Source organism: Anabrus simplex, chromosome 11, assembly GCF_040414725.1.
Source record: "Anabrus simplex isolate iqAnaSimp1 chromosome 11, ASM4041472v1, whole genome shotgun sequence".
NCBI lineage: Eukaryota > Metazoa > Arthropoda > Insecta > Orthoptera > Tettigoniidae > Anabrus > Anabrus simplex.
The window spans coordinates 94846700-94865582 of record NC_090275.1 but is presented as its reverse complement, the minus strand read 5'-3'; positions in this window follow the sequence as shown (position 1 = coordinate 94865582).

Below are 18883 nucleotides of genomic sequence, written 5' to 3'. Positions count from 1 at the left end.
AGCTGAAGGTATGATATTTACATTTGTAACGGGTTTCAGTTATTAATGGGCGTAATTGTTACGTAATGTTAGCTATATTTGCATCATGTAATATTTAACTATTATTTTTAAAATTACATTTTCACTTAGAGTTTTAGTATGTCGCGTCACTCTGCGTCACTGTCTACTTAATGTTAAAATGTAGATAAAGTCTTGTAGTTTACGCCTGTTATAAGAATTTTTGCATCTTTTTGCAACTTACTTAGTTATTTTACGTTTTAGAAGATGCCGCGCAACCAGTTCTCACACGTTTACAACTGTTTGAAACACTGGGTTCGAAAATTGTGTCAAAAGTGGAACTTTGTGACTTTGTCAAAAGTAAATTAGGGACAGACAATTGTTCTGAAGAGATAACTGAATGCCTACAAGAAGATTTAAAGAACTTTGGTGATCATTTTACCAGGCGGTGGAAGCAGGTTCATAGAAGTAAAACAAAATTCATTTCAAAATATTGTGATTGGTTAAAAGAGAAGATAACATTTTCGAAAATTGCGTATGATTCTAAATTAACAGAAAATTTAAATCCTCCTACTCCATCCGCATCGAAAGTCGGAAGGCCTAGAAAGCTTTTTCATGAAAGTGGTGAAAAATCAAAGAGACGAAAAATTCAACCGCTACTCTCTGCACATTCAGAACAAGAACTTATTCATGCCACACAAGTATCATTGCACATGTCTGGAAAACGATATGCTGCAAAAATGGTTAAAGAAACTCGTAAGTCTCCACATAGAGCTACTAAAATTAAAAAATCCTATATATCACCAGCTGAAAACCTGTACCACTTACCGGTGAAGAGGCTCTATCATTCCTTGTAGATAACAATTACAGCAAAAGCCAATATATGAATATGCGACTTGAATGCAAAAATAGGAACTGTAATATTTTCCCACCTTACCAAATCATTAGAGAAACAAAACATAAATGCTATCCACCAAGTGAATCAATAACAATAACAGAAACATCAGCCACAATAACACTGCAATCACTGGTCGACCATACAATTGAGCGCCTTGCAGTAGTTCAAGAAGATGTTTTGAAACAGTCTATTTATAGCAATGATACAGTTCATATTATATTAAAACGGGGGTGTGATGGTTCAAGCGGACATAGTCACTATAAGCAGAAATTTACAGATGATGGCGGTAGTGACACTGATATTTTTGTAGTTTCAGTTGTTCCATTACAAACGTATTCTTTAAATGTAGAAAGCAACAATGAAAATAAAATTTTATGGCAGAACCCACGACTTTCTTCGACACGATTTTGCAGACCTCTTAAATTATTGTTTGAAAAGGAGACTGTCGAATTGACTAGGCGAGAGGTTCAATTAGTTGAAACTGAAATAACGTCCCTCCCACCAAGTAAAATAGAAATTGATGATCAATACATATATATTAATCAAACTCTATTGCTGACCTTCTTCAGCGCAGAGGTGTTATGTGTGTGGTGCTGGTCCCAGGGAAATGAATAACACACAAAAACAGTTTGTCCTAAAGAGAGCTATAAATTTGGATTATCTACCCTCCATTGTTGGATCCGCTTTTTTGAATGCCTGCTACATATCTCTTACAAAATAGAAATTAAGAAATGGCAAGCAAGAGGGGATGAAGATAAGACAAAAATAGAAAACAGAAAGAAAGTAATACAAAATAAATTTCGATCAGAAATGGGTCTGCATGTTGACAAACCAAGATCTGGAGGCGTCGGAAATTCGAATGATGGCAACACAGCTCGCCGTCTTTTTGAGGATCCAGTCTTGTTATCCGAAATTACGGGTATAAATAAAGAGCTAATCAGACGTTTTTCTACAATTTTGTATGTTCTTTCTTGTCAGTTCCCTATAAATACACCCGCTTTCCAAACCTACACCCAGGATACAGCAAAATTGTATCTAAATCTGTATCCATGGTATTATATGCCAGTCACTGTGCATAAAGTATTAATTCATGGTGTAGATGTAATTGATTTTTGTATTATACCTATCGGGCAATTGTCAGAAGAAGCCCAAGAAACACGTAACTAAGATTTGAGAAAATACAGATTTGGACATTCTAGGAAATCCTCACGAAAACATACAAATGAGGACATATTACATATGCTGCTGATATCTTCGGACCCAGTAACCTCTCATAAAACCAAAATTGAACATAAAACGAGAAGAGCATTATCCAGTGAAGTATTACTCCTCCTGAAAGAACCAGATGTACCGGCTCATCATGAACAGCATGAGGCAGTGAATGACGATGATGCTTCAGATGACACATGTGATGAGTCATCAAGGTCAGGGTCATCGAGTGATTAGTGATAGTGACTGAAGTGCTGTCTGTAATTATCCACAATTGCAGTCTTCCAAATTAAAGGTAAACTGAGTAAAATCTATTGTAGTTTATTGTAGTTTAGGCTCTATCCAACTCCTAGTCATAGACAATTTCTTGCATGTGTAGACGTAGATGTAGCTTAAAAAAGGTCTTAACTGATGTTTATAATGAAGTAAACAAATTATATACGTTGCTTTCACTCTAAATTCATGATTAAAACGTAAAAATAATTTTGTGCCCCTAGATTGACCCACTGTGCGCTGGTCCACTCACCAGCGATAATATGAGCTATGTTCTCGGCCTTCCCTCCTTACTTCCGACAGCTCCGCGTCATTACTTCAGACTTCTGAACAACTTCGCCCGTTCCGGAGAGAAACCCAACGTTGACGTCAAAATTTATGGCTAGGTGTGCGAACATACACAGGGCTAATTAACGGAATAGACCCTTGTTACACCATTTTACTTTTTACTTTACTTTACTTTTTTTTCCTTGGTGGTTCACTGAACACTAGAACGCCCCGCGCCTGAAACCAATACTCGATATACGAGGTTAAATACATTAAAAATAGTGTTTAGTGAAATACTGTGCTATGAAGACGGGTTGTAGTGAAGTTATAATTAGCCACCTGCTTTTGAAGGACTATGTTGTAGTATTGGTGGGGAGTGGGGCCCGGCTGGGTTTGAGCCAGTTAACGGCCAAATTAAATTGTCCCGCGTGGCGCGCAGCTGTGCCCGCTTTCCCGGAGAACACAGCTCATCGATTTTTGGACCGCCAGTACCGGGCACTAGCGAGGGAGGAACACGGCTCGCTCGGTGTTTGTACATCATGAGCCGTTCATTTGCAACTGTTCCCATTGTGTCCAATATTATTGTAGAGTTGACATAATAAATGAGGGCTGAATATGGGGGACTGCTTTGATTCAATTCTGTTTTCCTGAATTGCTTCACCTAGGTATTAAAATCGCGAGACTACTTTGATTCTACCATATTTTGTTTCCTTGTATTTTGGTGCTTGTTTCTTTCAGGTAAAATATTCTGTTTTTCAAATGAAACATGGAGACCTACTTTCTCTGTTTTTTAATTTTTTTAGGAGCTCGATATGTTTTTGAGCTATTGGGATGCGACGAGTTACGATAGCTAGGACGTCTGCAAATGCTAGGTAACCTGACTCTAATTATCTTGTCTAAAGTTATTGGTTGGTTATTTTGAGAATTAATATTGAACCCGTAAGCTTACCGTTCCATCGTTGGTCGTCTGCCTCGGCTGCTTCAGTGGAGCAATATCGAACTCTTAGATCTTGGGATCGTTGCGAGTTTTTTTCTGTCACTTCATCGACCAAACGGTAGTGTTCAGAAGAGAGTCTAACTACTTTAAACGAGGAGCAAAAATGTGCTTACTAACATATTTATTCAAATTAAATCACGACAGAAATATTTATTAAATTAGCCAGAAAAGAATCACTTAATAATTTTACAACGTTTTAACGTAGTCACAATACATAGCATAAAGTGAGTCTTATCTTTTTTATTATTGTTTAACATTGTTTCAAAGAATGAAAAGGTAGTGTAAAATTCGTGGACAGCAAAAAACAGGAAACGAGAATAAAACCATTGATCCAAACGATAATTGAGAGTTAATCCACACGATCCGTGGAACATCTGACCTTCAACAAGTAGAATTCCAGGTTTACATTTAATTAAGGTTATCCATCAGTTTACTATCCTATCGGATGTTGGAACATCCCCCGAATGGACCCTTAATCGAACCAAATCGACCATCAGTTGCTTTGGATAGGTTGCGAAATATTACTAGAAAGCAAGATGTTCATTACAAGTTAACAGCAATTGTCACAATCAAAAATAGAATTCCACCATGTATTTTCATCTCGTGACGTCCTTAAGTTAGAGAAGAATCCCGATGCTGAAACATGCATCACCCCAAACAGATGTTCAGAAGGAACCAACAACACTCGATCCGAGGGGATCTTACGTTACGTCGTCCTGAAGGAACAAAACTGCTAAATGAAGGAAAACATTAATTCATTATGCATCTAAAATAAATGCCAAACACTGAAGTTAAAGAGAAGGGATAAATCACTTGAAAATGTTCTTACTAAACCAAATTTCAGGTTATAAAACGATTATGTCGTTAAGTTTGTTAACATACAAGTCCACAATATAGCACAAATAAAAGAGAATCTTTCCAATTTTCTATAACTGCGACTAGCATTACAAATCTGTTTACCTACACTTGTCCCATTAAACTAAACTACAAGTGTTCGGTAGATCAACGTCTCACCTACAATAAAATGTATAACGAAAAATGAAAATAAAATATATATTAACAGCTGACGAATTAAAACCGCATTTGTAGTGGAAATCCTGCATAAATCAAAAGTATTCTCATTCAATTCAACAAAATTTTATGTAATGATGATTTTCATAATATTTAATTAGTTTCTTTATTCATTGTTATGATGAATTAGGACACAATACTTCTTTAAATGGTAAAAAAACCAAAATATAGTGTTATATTGTTTTAATCCTTGAACTGACGTCACTGATGAAGGGAATGGATGATTTTCCCGAAACAAGTATGGTAAAATAAATAGCTTTATATCATTATAAGGTGTGTTGACAAGGCGAACTCAAGTAAAAACTATTTTAAATAGTTCTTTAATAGATTCAGACTAGTCGATACAGGATCAAACATAATACCTATTATGGTTAAGTTTATCAACGTTGATTATGGTTAATTTGAGTAGTGTAGATTTTTCTGCGTAATTTATTATACAGAAAACTTATCAATTTTAACATTAGTGAGTCCTGTATAACATTAAATAACAATTTTCAAGTTTCCAGGAAGGAAATGCCTTCAGTTATTATTATTTGTGACCATGCGTACATATTTTTATGCAAATTTTGGGTATAACATAAACAAATTACTTTCACAACGGTACAACTAAATTTTGTAAACCTGATGCATTTTACGGTTTATTAAGGAATAAATATGTAGCCCAAAACGCAAAAAATTGTGTTGGAAGGTGATTTTTACGTATTTTACCCATCCCAGAGGACCTCACAACTGTAGTTGTGTGCGAACTATTGACGACTATTGTTGAAGGTTAAATCAGTTAGAGAATGAATGTGGAAAATACATGTTTACGACAGATGGGCGTATTTTATTGTGTAGTCTGTGCAATAAATGAGCAGATAATTATTTCTGCAAAAATAAGAGCTGTGTAGTGAATATAAAACATGGATAGTAAAATCATAGTTACACAGTCACCAGAGTTCAGTTTGGTCAAATATTTTTTATGCCATCTTATATTTTTTTTAAATAGCGTTTTTCCATATAAATAAGGGCATTTTATTGATAATTATCATTGATTTTTTAGGTCGTCAACATCATCCCCTTAGTAATGACTAATGAGTATAGCCAGGTGTGAAGAGAGACTTAATCCTCTATTAATCTTGTTCCCTCCTCTGTACCACCCTGCAGCCTCCACTTTTGTGTGCATTCCTCATTAGCTCCCTTATTGACTGCCTTATCCTGACGTGCTCGGAAAGCTAGATCCTTTCTCTCTTATTACTCCCACAAACTCAGATAGTGATTTCTGACGGAAAATAGCTAATATCGAAGACTAGGATTTTTAAACCAGATTTTCCTGTTATCTGAATTTATTCTGGAAGTCCTGCAGAACCAGTCCAACTTCGAGGTCGGGTGAGCAAAATAATAAAAGTAGCAGTGATGTAAGCAATAGTGATGGGACATTCGATTCATTTCATTCCATTCACGTTTACTGACTCGATACATTAATGCCCTTGTAGCTGCCTCTATGGATCAGTGGTGGAGTGTCGGCCTCCGGATCGCAACATAGTGGGTTCAAACCCGGCAGTGGTAGTCGGATTTTTGAAAGACGGAAAAAAGTTCATTCGACACTCCATGTCGTACGATGTCGGCATGTAAAAGATCTGGTGACACATTTGCTGTTTACCCGACAAAATTAATTAAATCTCAGGCATAGATGCCCAAGAGAGATTCGGTTTGCTCGGTCTGCCATCTAGCGGGCCTAGAGTAAAACAGAACGCCGACATTGACGAAGGGACAGCCAGATGGCGTCAAATTGAAATGTCTGCACACGGTAGCTGAGGACATACGATTGAAAATGAAAACCTACAACCTGTTTTCCAGTCATTGACCGGGTCGGGGATGTAATGAATGAAGCAGATATAGGCTATTAGTACGATGGGGTCGCCACTCCCAAAGTGATTTATTAATGACTGATAGATGCTATGAAATAAGAATGGAGAGTGTTGCTGGAATGAAAGATGACAGGGAAAACCGGAGTACCCGGAGAAAAACCTGTCCCGCCTCCGCTTTGTCCAGCACAAATCTCACATGGAGTGACCGGGATTTGATCCACGGTATCCAGCGGTGAGAGGCTGACTCGCTGCCGTCTGAGCTACGGAGGCTCCCAGGACATAATTTTATTATTAATGTCGTTGCGACGTAAAAGCAAGTTGTATAATAATAATAATAATAATAATAATAATAATAATAATAATAATAATAATAATAATAATAATAAATTTACGAGGTCTAGAATGTCTTTCACTTTCTCGGGGACAGGAATTTGAATAATAAAGCCAGATATTAATAATATTGATTCTTCCTGAAATGATTCAGGTTGCCAAACCGACAAAGGATGTCATACAAAATAAATGTGTTACCTAATCTCATTACAATGTAGAATAAAATATAAACAACAATGCTATTGATAATGTAAAGAAAACAATCCGTAGTGACAAGGAAGCAGCAGATAAAATACTTTAACTGTATTTATGTATTTATGTGTGTGGCGCATTGAGGTGATGGTTTAAAATCGATATTGTGGCTTTCAGTGTACAGTATGTATCCCCTGCTAACAAATGTCTCATTCGACACACCAAAGCATCGTAAATAGGTGACCAGTAATTTAGGAATGGTGCCCGTTGCACCCAGCATGAGCGCTATGAGTCATTACGGGGCCACACAGTTTGGTCTGCCACTGCTAAGCAGAGTCCTGGAGGGGCGTGCTATTCCAGCTGATGAGTCCAAATGGCACGTCTGGACGAAACTCTGCATAATGCACACGGCCTAACCACCCAAAAGCTGGTTCTATTCCTGTGATTTTAAGATCTGCGGCTGTGAAAGCCTTTTTTGAAATTGTATCTCCAATGGGGGAGCATTTTTTAAACGGAGAAGTCATTTCTCCTTTAGCAGGTTAGCAAACTTGATTTGCTAACACGGCGGGGCCACACAGTTTGGTCTGCCACTGCTAAGCAGAGTCCTGGAGGGGCGTGCCATTCCAGCTGATGAGTCCAAATGGCACGTCTGGACGAAACTCTGCATAATGCACACGGCCTAACCACCCAAAAGCTGGTTCTATTCCTGTGATTTTAAGATCTGCGGCTGTGAAAGCCTTTTTTGAAATTGTATCTCCAATGGGGGAGCATTTTTTAAACGGAGAAGTCATTTCTCCTTTAGCAGGTTAGCAAACTTGATTTGCTAACACGGCGGGGCCACACAGTTTGGTCTGCCACTGCTAAGCAGAGTCCTGGAGGGGCGTGCCATTCCAGCTGATGAGTCCAAATGGCACGTCTGGACGAAACTCTGCATAATGCACACGGCCTAACCACCCAAAAGCTGGTTCTATTCCTGTGATTTTATAATCCGAGGATAGTTTGTGAGACGTATCAAACTGTCAATGTTCTCTGTTAAAACAATATGCACACGTCTGCTACATAAGTCACAGTGTGTTAATTAATATACAAGATAAATCAATTAGGTTGCAAGAAATTCGTGTAACAAATCCACAAATGTGAAAAAAAAACCCACACACATAAATACATATTTCTCTTTCATTTTACACTGCACACCCTACTTTTCCTGTCCATAATGTTCTTTGCAGTACCGTATTCTAAAACAGTCTTCTCTTCTCCAAGTTTTCTGGTATAAATCTGTGGCGTTTGTCTGTTAAAACTTGGCTTCATTGCGGAGAATTATCTCTCTACATCTACGGATGTGACAGGACTAACTTGAATTCGGGAGGGAGTGTACGTGTTAAACATTATGGTAGATACACAATATCAGTATCAGCTAAATATTTGTTTAGAGCTATCATGATGTAGTCCGGATTTCGTTTAAGGACATTACGATATTTTGTTAGCAGACGGAGTCCGCGGTTTCGTGAGATACCTTCCAGTTGATGCTTCGCGTTCTCTATAATGTCTAGCGAATCACCAACACGCAATCCACCTGTTTTTAGCTTCTTGATTGATTCTGGTATGATTTGAAAGTGTGTCTTGATAAGTGCCAGTTCCCCTTGAATGGTTTTATTGCCGAAAGAGTTCACGGCATTAATTACTTCACATTTTCCTAAGAACTGCTTGTAAAATAAATCCGAAATTTAAAATGTATGCACTAATCTGCAAATATGCATATAATATATGCTCTATTAAATTTAATAGTTCGTCCAATTTCATCTTCAAGCGCACTTCCTTGTCAGTTTTGAGGTCTGCACATCGGCGAACAAGATATGCATTTTTATACACGTCCGATGTCTAGTCATTACTTACAGTAGATACCATCTCGCCGCTGAACCTGTGCAACTTTGAACTGTAACATAGTTCCGTATATCACTGTGAACGCTTTAATATGGAACATGTGGAAAATGAACTCTGGGGGGAGTTCATACAAACTTTTTATTGCTTTATTCTTGTACAAAATTGGAGCGAAATTTGTGGTTTAATGTCAGCGAAAAGACATTCCATCTCAATGGAATTTTAAAAGGATTACGAAATTCACAATCATGTCATATTGCCTGCGGAGAAGAATTAGCAGAATGGATGACGTCAAGGAAATGTATAGGCCTTGTGAATGCGATGCGGAAAGGTAATGTCACTAGAAGTCACGCGATCGCTTCCGAAAGGCAGAGAGAATAACTACCGCTATTAGTGGATATTATATGAACACGAACAGTAGGAGTTGTCGATAGCTTGATCTTCTTGTTAGGATTTAGTTAAACGACTTAACTTTTTCAATGTTGAGAATCAGAAGCTAACATTTCAGTATCGCAAACTTACCACTTGAAATAATAATAATAATAATAATAATAATAATAATAATAATAATAATAATAATAATAATAATAATAATAATACTGAAAAACCCATAGCGCAATAGCCCCGAAGTGCCTTGGCCTACCAAGCTATGCTTCTCAGCCCGAAGGCCTGCAGATTACGAGGTGTCGTATGGTCAGCACGACGAACCCTCTCGGCCGTTATTCTTGGCTTCCTAGACCGCGGCCGCCATCCCGTCGCCAGATAGCTCCTCAATTGTAATCACGTAGGCTTAGTGGACCTCGAATCAACCCTCAGATCCAAGTAAAAATCCCTAACCTGGTCGGGAATTGAACCAGGGGCCTTCGGGTAAGAGGCAGGCATGCTACCCGTACATCCCGGGGCCGGAAATAACAACAATAATAATAATAATAATAATAATAATAATAATAATAATAATAATAATAATAATAATGATGATGATGAAACAAAAACAATAATAAAATGTCTGGGATTTGTAGATGACATAGCCATACTTAGCAATAATACACAGGAGGCAAAGGAAGCACTGGAACGCTTGCATGAAATAGCTGCCAAAACAGGTCTACAGATATCTTACGAGAAGACCCAATACATGGAACGACAGAACAACAATGTGCACACCATGCATACTGTATATGGATCCGTAAAAAGAGTAGAAAAATTTAAATATTTAGGGGAATACATACAAATAGGAGGATCAAACAAGGCGTCTAACATAGAACGAACGGAAAAACTCCAGAAAGCATACACACTCACATGGTCACATTATAATAAGAAAAGCATATCAAGACAGGCCAAACTTAGACACTACAAACCAGTCCTATTACCAGAAGCATTGTATGCGTCAGAAACGACCACAATTGGAGCATCAGGCATCATAGAGACAGAAAAAAATAGAACGTAAAATTCTCAGAAAAATATTTGGACCAATACACAGAGATGGCATATGGATGAAACGACCTACTGAAGAGCTGTACCAGCACACTGACAGACTCACAGACATGATCAGCAAACGCAGACTAACTTTTTATGGGCACATACAGAGAATGGACAGCAACAGACTTACAAAGAAAATCTTTGATGTAGTAAACAGTTCAAGCAAGAAAACAAATTGGTGTCATGAAATAGAGGAAGACTTAAGGCAGGTGGGAATCAACTGGCAAATGATAGGAGACAGAAAAGAATTCAGAAACAAAATTAGGAATGCAAAATTTATAGTAAATGAGAAGAAGAAGAAGAAGACAGGAACATTGTGGACAGAACAAAGGAAACAGGAGCACAGCCAAAGGATGAAGAGATTTGGGGAAGAGAAGAGGAAGAAGAGAAAGAAGTGAGAATTGTGTCATCATGAGATATTCGAGTTCAAACACTGTCCATAAGGGCAAAAATGATATGAATGAATAACGATGATGATTGGTTGATTTTATCCATTCAGTCTAGGCCTATTCTTTGCCCACCTGGTGGCCATGATTGCTAAGGCGTTGAAGTCTAAACGGTCTGACACCGTGATTAGCCGGTTCGAGCCCCGTTGGACGAAAAAGATCGCCATTAGAATGTTGGTCGACAGGGTAGGAGAGGTGGTGATACACAAGTACAATTTCTAATCATTAGATCGCGTGCCAAAAGCCTGGATTAAATTCCAAACCTCTCCGCAGTGCTCATATGGAGTGAGGACATATGACGCTGTTGATGGTGATTCGTTCGTTGGATGGGGACGTTAAGCCTTGATCAGACCTCTTAGTTTAGAGATTGCAGTATAAAACTTGTTTCCCCATGATAAACTGAAAACGTATGTCAGGAAAAGCATTAACCTAACAAGAATATAGCATACGATATCAAAAAATATAAATTGTGTATCCAAAAGCAAAGCAAAGTCACCTCCGTACAGGCCATGAAGGCCCTTGGAGGTGTGGAAGGTAAAGGCTTCCACCATAGTTAACCTCGGCACGTGATGGAATAGAGTGCTTAGCTCTACGCTCGGCCGCCTTTGCCCCTGGTACTCATTTTTGGTGTAGGCTGAGTGAACCTCAGGGCCATATGCACCTCCGACTTCCTGAGGGGATTCGAACCCACGTCCTTCCAGGCGAACCGAGCACGCCTTTACCGGCTCGGCCAGGCAGCCCCTAAATTGTGCATCCAGATGTAATATTTTTAAATATTTCGTTTGTTCCGGTTATTGAGGAAAATTATTATTATTGTAATGCAGGATTGAAAGCAGACAGATGTAAAAAGTTGGTCTCACGTCAAGATACAATTTATTAAAGACTATAGGTAGCCTACGTTATTTAAATGTAATACTGGTCCTCACCTGGACGTGTAGTGTAATACGTCATTAAGTACTTAAATGGTCGGAAAAAATTACTAATTATTATAAAACTGGAAAAATGTATCTGTGAGTTTTAAAGAATATTAACATTGTTTTGTAAGTTTCAGGATCCCGGTTTATAAACACTTACTGTGTATGTGTACATGAACCTGGATAGTAGAGATGTGACCATGTGTGAATAAATACATAGAGATTTGAGAGCAGAGAAATGAATACGTAATCTTCATCCAATGTCATGAAAGGATCTCAACTTACGTCAACTTACTTCTCTTTTGCTTATAGGTTCGTAGTACGATTAGAAAGAACATAGTAATAATTCCTGTGTGCTAGTTAAGTTGTCAACTGAGGGCAAATGAATAATTTTCCGTATTCAGTGATGTAAGGTATTATGGGTTTCCAACTAAAGAAGAATAAAGATCAATTTCCTAAAGTAATGCTTGCATCTGAAATACACAGCGATGTTCATATTTATCAGGTCAGTGATATTATTAGATCTTGATAGCTGATATAGGTTTGTTATTAATTTGTGATGTCTTAATGAATTTAAATTATTAAAGAAGATTGGTGTTTAAGGTCGTCTAATTGAATTAGCGAATGAGTCTTTGTGAAATAGTAATGTCTTCAAAGAGTGCCGTAAAATCATCACATTTTCGCATCATTGAAATAAGTAATTATGATTAATTCAGTTTAGGAAGTCAAAGAGAGGTCGCACCGGGGTTATGAATATTGTTAATAAAAATGTGACGTGTTTTCTGCATGATTAAATAATTAATAAAGATGAATATAGATGAGTAGGGTCATCGTAAATGAGTAACATAATAACAGAATAAAGGGATGTTGGTTATTGATATTTAATAATCATTTTGCGAAATACAAAATACAGTAAATATTCATCTTAACTTCAAGACATGTAGAATGCATATACAAAGGAATTCTTAGATTTTCATACGTAGATTTGAAAGCGATGTTATTTCACAGTAGGCATGTTAAGACGTTCGCGACACCAATTGATGAATGGAATGTGTGGAAAGAGTCATATCATGTAAACTTTGCTAAATTTTGATTCAAAGACATGATTACAGTACTGGATGATATCAGATGTGGAATTCTGGACATGAATATAAGAGGAAACAATAAATGTCAGATCTGTATCCCTAAAAGACAATGTTTGGCCCTATTTAGATTCCAGGTTGTGTGAATGGTGGATTAATTTAATAATTATCTTGTTTGCGTTTCATCTTTCGTGAATTAATAGTTAATTGTTTCAAATGTAGAATCGTGTCTGACAAAGAGAGGCCACCCTGCGTCCCACCGATTTCAACGAGCTTCAATGTAACTGTACGACAATACTCGAAATCACGTCATCGAGGATCGCAGACAATTTCGGTGAGTACTGCGGGGCACCACTCGGTTAACTGCGGTGTAAATCGAGGATTCATCAATTTTTCGGAAATTATTAGTTTGCGGACCTGACATGTTTAAGTAAAATTTGTTCGCCTTTTAGTGTTCTATGGCCTGCACTTGATCCGAAGAGCGTCACGACATTTGTCCTCATTTTTTTCGAAAACGAAAGCGCATTGGCCTAAACACTTATGCACGAGTTACTGTTGAATGTCCCCCCCTCCCCCCGCACAGGTACATTGAAGGTCGTTGAAATCGGCTGAATGCAGGGTCTGGCCTCTCCTTGCTAGATATAGCAGAATACAGATCTGTTGTTAGTTCGTTAGAGGAACGGTAGACAATGCAAGCAAAAGAGGTTCCAGTTATATGAAGTTTCATTACGTATTAATAATGTTTCGATATTTCGGCTATTGATAATGTATTGATTACCGCGATACTTTCATGACATTAGAACTGGGGAAATATAAGGGACCAAATGTTAAATTCTGAATATGATAATTTTTAATGTATCCCAGAAGTGAGCGATCTACTTAAATAGCAGGCATCCGCAGTTTTCCTTAAATACAGCAGAGACGAAATGTTGATGTTACTTCGGAATTTGTATAAAATCATTATAAAATGGACCAAACATCCAAGAATATATTTAACAGTGCCTATATTTCAGTGATAGGAGAGATAATCCACCTTATGGCCGCCCCTTTTAGGGAATCAAAATATCGGCCTCCTAATAAGTTCATATGAACAATTTTTATTTTATCCATTTGTTTGGATTACGCACGGCTTGAGTCATAATTCAAGATTAAAATTGCAACCATTAGGCAAATTGTCTCTTTCACATTTAATTAATCCCTGATGAGGAAACATTCGACAACCGATAAGAAATATCACAGCCCTGGCTGCGACGGGTTACAGTATGTACAATATATTAAACTATTTCGTAACAATGTCTTGTAAGCCCAGGATGGATTGGATTATATTAATTATATTAGTTTAGTTTAGATTAATTACGTTAGGCTAGGTAATATCTAAGATGCCAAGGAAAACAATTATAAGTCACAAAATGTACTCTTCTCCCCTAGATAGATAATAACATGTTTACTTGTACTGTTAGGACCAAATTATTATATTATTTTATGCTACTGGCTTTACTTCGCACCGGCACAGATAGGTCTTATGGCGGCGATGGGATACAAAAGGCCTAGGAGTTGGAAGGAGCGGTCTTGGCCTTAATTAAGATACAGCCCCAGCATTTGCCTGGCGTGAAAATGGGAAACCACGGTAAACCATCTTCAGGGCTGCCGACAGTTGGATTCGAATCCACTGTCTCCTGGATGCAAGCTCACAGCTGCTAACCGCACGGCCAACTCGCCTGGTAGGACCAAATTAAATACTGTCCATATAGTTTAGTACTGACTTATACTGCTTAGAACCAAAGATCGAAATCCCTTCCAGAACTCACATCGTGAACATTTTCTGACTTGTACTCGTTTTCCCTGGCAGCCTCCAGGACTTAAAACCGCTCCTTTGTAGTTCACTGCCGCTAGGTTGTAGAATACCTTCTCCGCTAACATTAGAAATCTGTGTTCTTGTAGCAGATTTAAGGTGAATTGCTGACATCACTCGCTGAATACTTCTAGATGACTTGTACGATGAGTGAAGTGTGAATGAGCATATTTTCGTAAAAATTAGAAATGTATTTGCTAGTTATAGGTTTTAACTGCATTTCTTTTGTTATTATCAGTGGCACCGACTTTAGGGGTGGGGATGGGGGAGCACGGCGTTTCCTGCTCCCCACAAATGATCTTAGGGGGGGAAGCAGAGTGTCATTCCCCCCTCCCTAAATTCTCCTCCTAGATGTTAAGTCCCTTTTCACTGAAACGTGGAGGTCGGCATATACACGAGAAGGCTGCTAAGACGTTAGATCTGGAGAATGTGGCAGGTGATTTTATATCAAGAAATGAGATCAGAAAGCGGACTTGCCTTTCTTCGTAATGCAGAATGTTCAGGTGGTACATCTGGTGGTAGAGCTTTTCAAATTTCACCGAGCTCGATAGCTGCAGTCGCTTAAGTGCGGCCAGTATCCAGTATTCGGGAGATAGTAGGTTCGAACCCCACTGTCGGCAGCCCTGAAAATGGTTTTCCGTGGTTTCCCATTTTCACACCAGGCAAATGCTGGGGCTGTACCTTAATTAAGGCCACGGCCGCTTCCTTCCCATTCCTAGCCCTTCCCTGTCCCATCGTCGCCATAAGACCTACCTGTGTCGGTGCGACGTAAAGCAACTAGAAAAAAAAAATCACATTTCGTATCATGAAATGAACAGTACACATTAATAGACCATTTATTCAGAAAAAAATATTTATGAAGCAAGTTTCTATTTACTTGTGGTTATTTTTGATAACTCCGTACTACATAAGGCATTCGATCAAAATATGTATTTATTAATCAAGTTCTATTTTTGTTTATTTGTGAATATTATTCTCCGTACATAACATTCATTCAGAAAATGTATATGAGAAACAAGTTCTATTGTTGTTCTGTTTTACTGTTTGATTGTGGACATTGTTAATATATAGAAATGTTTGCATTAATGGCTGTTCATCATTCTAAACCCACTTGTACATGTTAATCATGCCCCCCCCCCCATAATTACCCGAAGTCGGCGTGCCTGATTATTATTATTGTTAGTTTTATAATTATTATCATCTTCATTTATATTGTCATGTTGTACATTATATAATTATTTATATTATTACTATCTCCATATTTCCTATTAATACTACCATATAATATTTTAAATATTTAAATTACATTTCTGTTAATTTTTTAATTGTTGTAGTTAAGTGTAAGAGAGGGTCTTGAGCCATAACTTAGCCACGAATAAAGACGAATTACTTACTTACTTACTTACTTACTAAATATTAAGTAATAATTATTATAAACGTTTATCACCTCTGTATTATAAATAATTCCGTTTTCCTTTAATAATATAACTGTGCCAGCTCTTCAATGTACTGTCCCAATACGAGTATTAGCTCATGGGATATTTGAAAAAAAAAAAAAAAAATGATTCGCAATTTTACTTTGTATCACAAAGAACATTATTGTAATTGGGATGAAAATCATGTAGCATGAAATAAAAATATCATCAGTGTCACAAGTATCTTTCTCTTAATTCGAGTATAAATCGCATTTGGAGCTATTCCCACTGTCGTATTTAGCAAATTATTGCAATCACTTCGAGGTTTTGTTATTCAATGGTGGGTGGAAAAATATAAGAAGCACGTATCACTTCTAAATGAGAAGTTTCAGAAAATAATGTTATTGAGTAATGAGTTTTTGAGTGGGTGGGTGCTGCAGAATAACACCCACGGTATCACCTGCCTGTCGTAAGAGGCGACTAAAAGGGGCCCCAGGAACTCTCAACTTGGAAGCATGGGTTGGCGATCACGGGCCCCTTAGCTGAGTCCTGGCATTCCTTCCACTTACTTGTTTTAGGCTGCTCACTTTCGTCTATCCTATCCGACCTTGGTCAACTCTTGTTCTTTACCCACCCCGACGGTATTAGAGTACTGGAAGCCTACAGTGTCTTTCATTTTCATGCCCTTTGTGGCCCTTGACTTTCTTTGGTCGATACCTTCATTTATCGAAGTATAGGATCCCTTCCATCTTTTCTCTCTGATTAGTGTTATGGTTGGCTAGTTGTACTTTCTCTTATACAATAATCACCACCACCACTTCGGAACCTAATAACGTCGGGGTCGGAAAAGAACAAGAGTTGACAACGGGAGGTTGGATATGGTAGATGAAAGTGAGTTACCTGGTACTAGCGAGTGTAAACAATGCCAGGACTCGGCTAAATGGCCCCGTGCTCGCCAACCCAGATATGGGGCCCCTTTTAGTTGTCTCTGCCACCTCCGTCCACAGTGGGTGGATGTGTGTGTGAGAGATACGAGCGATGTTACTAATGGCATTCCTTTTGCAGCCAGTCGCTGTTGTGAAAAGTGTAAAAGTGTAGCTCATAGTGTCAGTCGTTGTGTGCATTTCGTTGGGCTTGGTTGACCTATTAGCACCGTCTTGCTCAGTGTGGAAGGCAACAGGGAACCGCTTTCATTTTCCTAGTATACCCCACCCCCTTTTAGTGAAGCCTAGGATATCTGTGACAACCGATACTGGAGTTTTGGGGATCTAACCAGCCTTCGGACCGAGTACTAAACATACATCGCCATCATTGTCGCGCCTAACCAAGAGCTGGCTATATTTCCTTTCATATGTCATATACAGGAACTTCCCAAACTAATAACTTTAGTTGGAAGTTGTAGTCTCAGGTATTATAATCAATATTGTCTCCTGACTGTCCTTGACAAAGTCTCCGTGGGACTCGTACGAAGTACATTAATATTGCAGAAATTGCTTGCTCAACTCTATTATATATCTCATTTAGATATTAGTCTGCTAATACAAAATATATTTGCAGAACGATACTGCATTAACATCATTGTCGTGCCGCAGTACGATTACAAAGCACGGCTCCATGGCTAGATCGTTAGTATGGTCCAAGGTGTCCCGAGATCGATTCCCGGCCGGGTCGGTAGTAGTAATAGTACACGCGCTTTAAATTTCATTCAATAATTCCTCTGGCACGGGAGGTGGAAGTTTGTGCCGTGTTCAGCATTGTTCATCTTATTTAGGGCCCGAGTTCGATTCTGCCACGAAATTTGAAAAATTGTATGAGGGCTCGAAGGGGTCCACTCAGCTTCGGGAGGTTAACTGAGTAGAGGGGGTTCGCTTCCCACCTCAGCCATCCTCGAAGTGGTTTTCCGTGGTTTCTCACTTCTCCTCCAGGCAAATGCTGGAATGGTACGTAACTTAAGGCCACGGCCGCTTCCTTCCCCCTTCCTTGTCTATCCCTTCCAATCTTCCCATCCCCCGCAAGGCCTGTTCAGCATAGCAGGTGAGGCCGTCTGCGCGAGGTATTGGTCATTCTCCCCAGTTGTATCCCCCGGCCCAGAGTCTGAAGCTCCAGGACACTGCCCTTGAGGCGGTACAGGTGGGATCCCTCGCTGAGTCCGAGGGAAAAACCAAACCAACCCTGGAGGGTAAACAGATTAAGAAGAATAGGAAGAAGAAGAAGAGCTTCGAGCTAACACGATCGCACGAAAGCAAGTATGCTACGGTGACACTGGCTGAAACCAACCATGTGTTTATGTTTGACGCTGATTTCCGGGCATGGGACTCAAGCCGTAGTGACGTCAGATTTAGGAACACCGCCGCCCAAAGCCAATTTGAATTCGCCCGCGAAGCGATCTGATTCGCTAACTTCAGCGGCTGATAAAACGAAAACTGCGCGAGATATCGAATTATTCCTTTCAAATCATCTGTCAGTGTGACCAACCCTGTGACGCTCATACACGCCGTTCACGTTGTTTCCGGACCTCCCTATCTGAAGTACATTTTCTGGACATGCCTCGCATATATAGAGATGAGAATTTTCTTACCTGGTTCAGACGTCGAGGACATGGTTGAGGTAGGCGATGTAGCAGATAGCCAACTTGAGGATCTCTATCTTGGAGAGCTTCTTGTCTGGTGGCAGCGTGGGCAGCAGCTTGCGCAGTTCTGAGAAGGCTACGTTGAAGGCTTCGACTCTGATACGCTC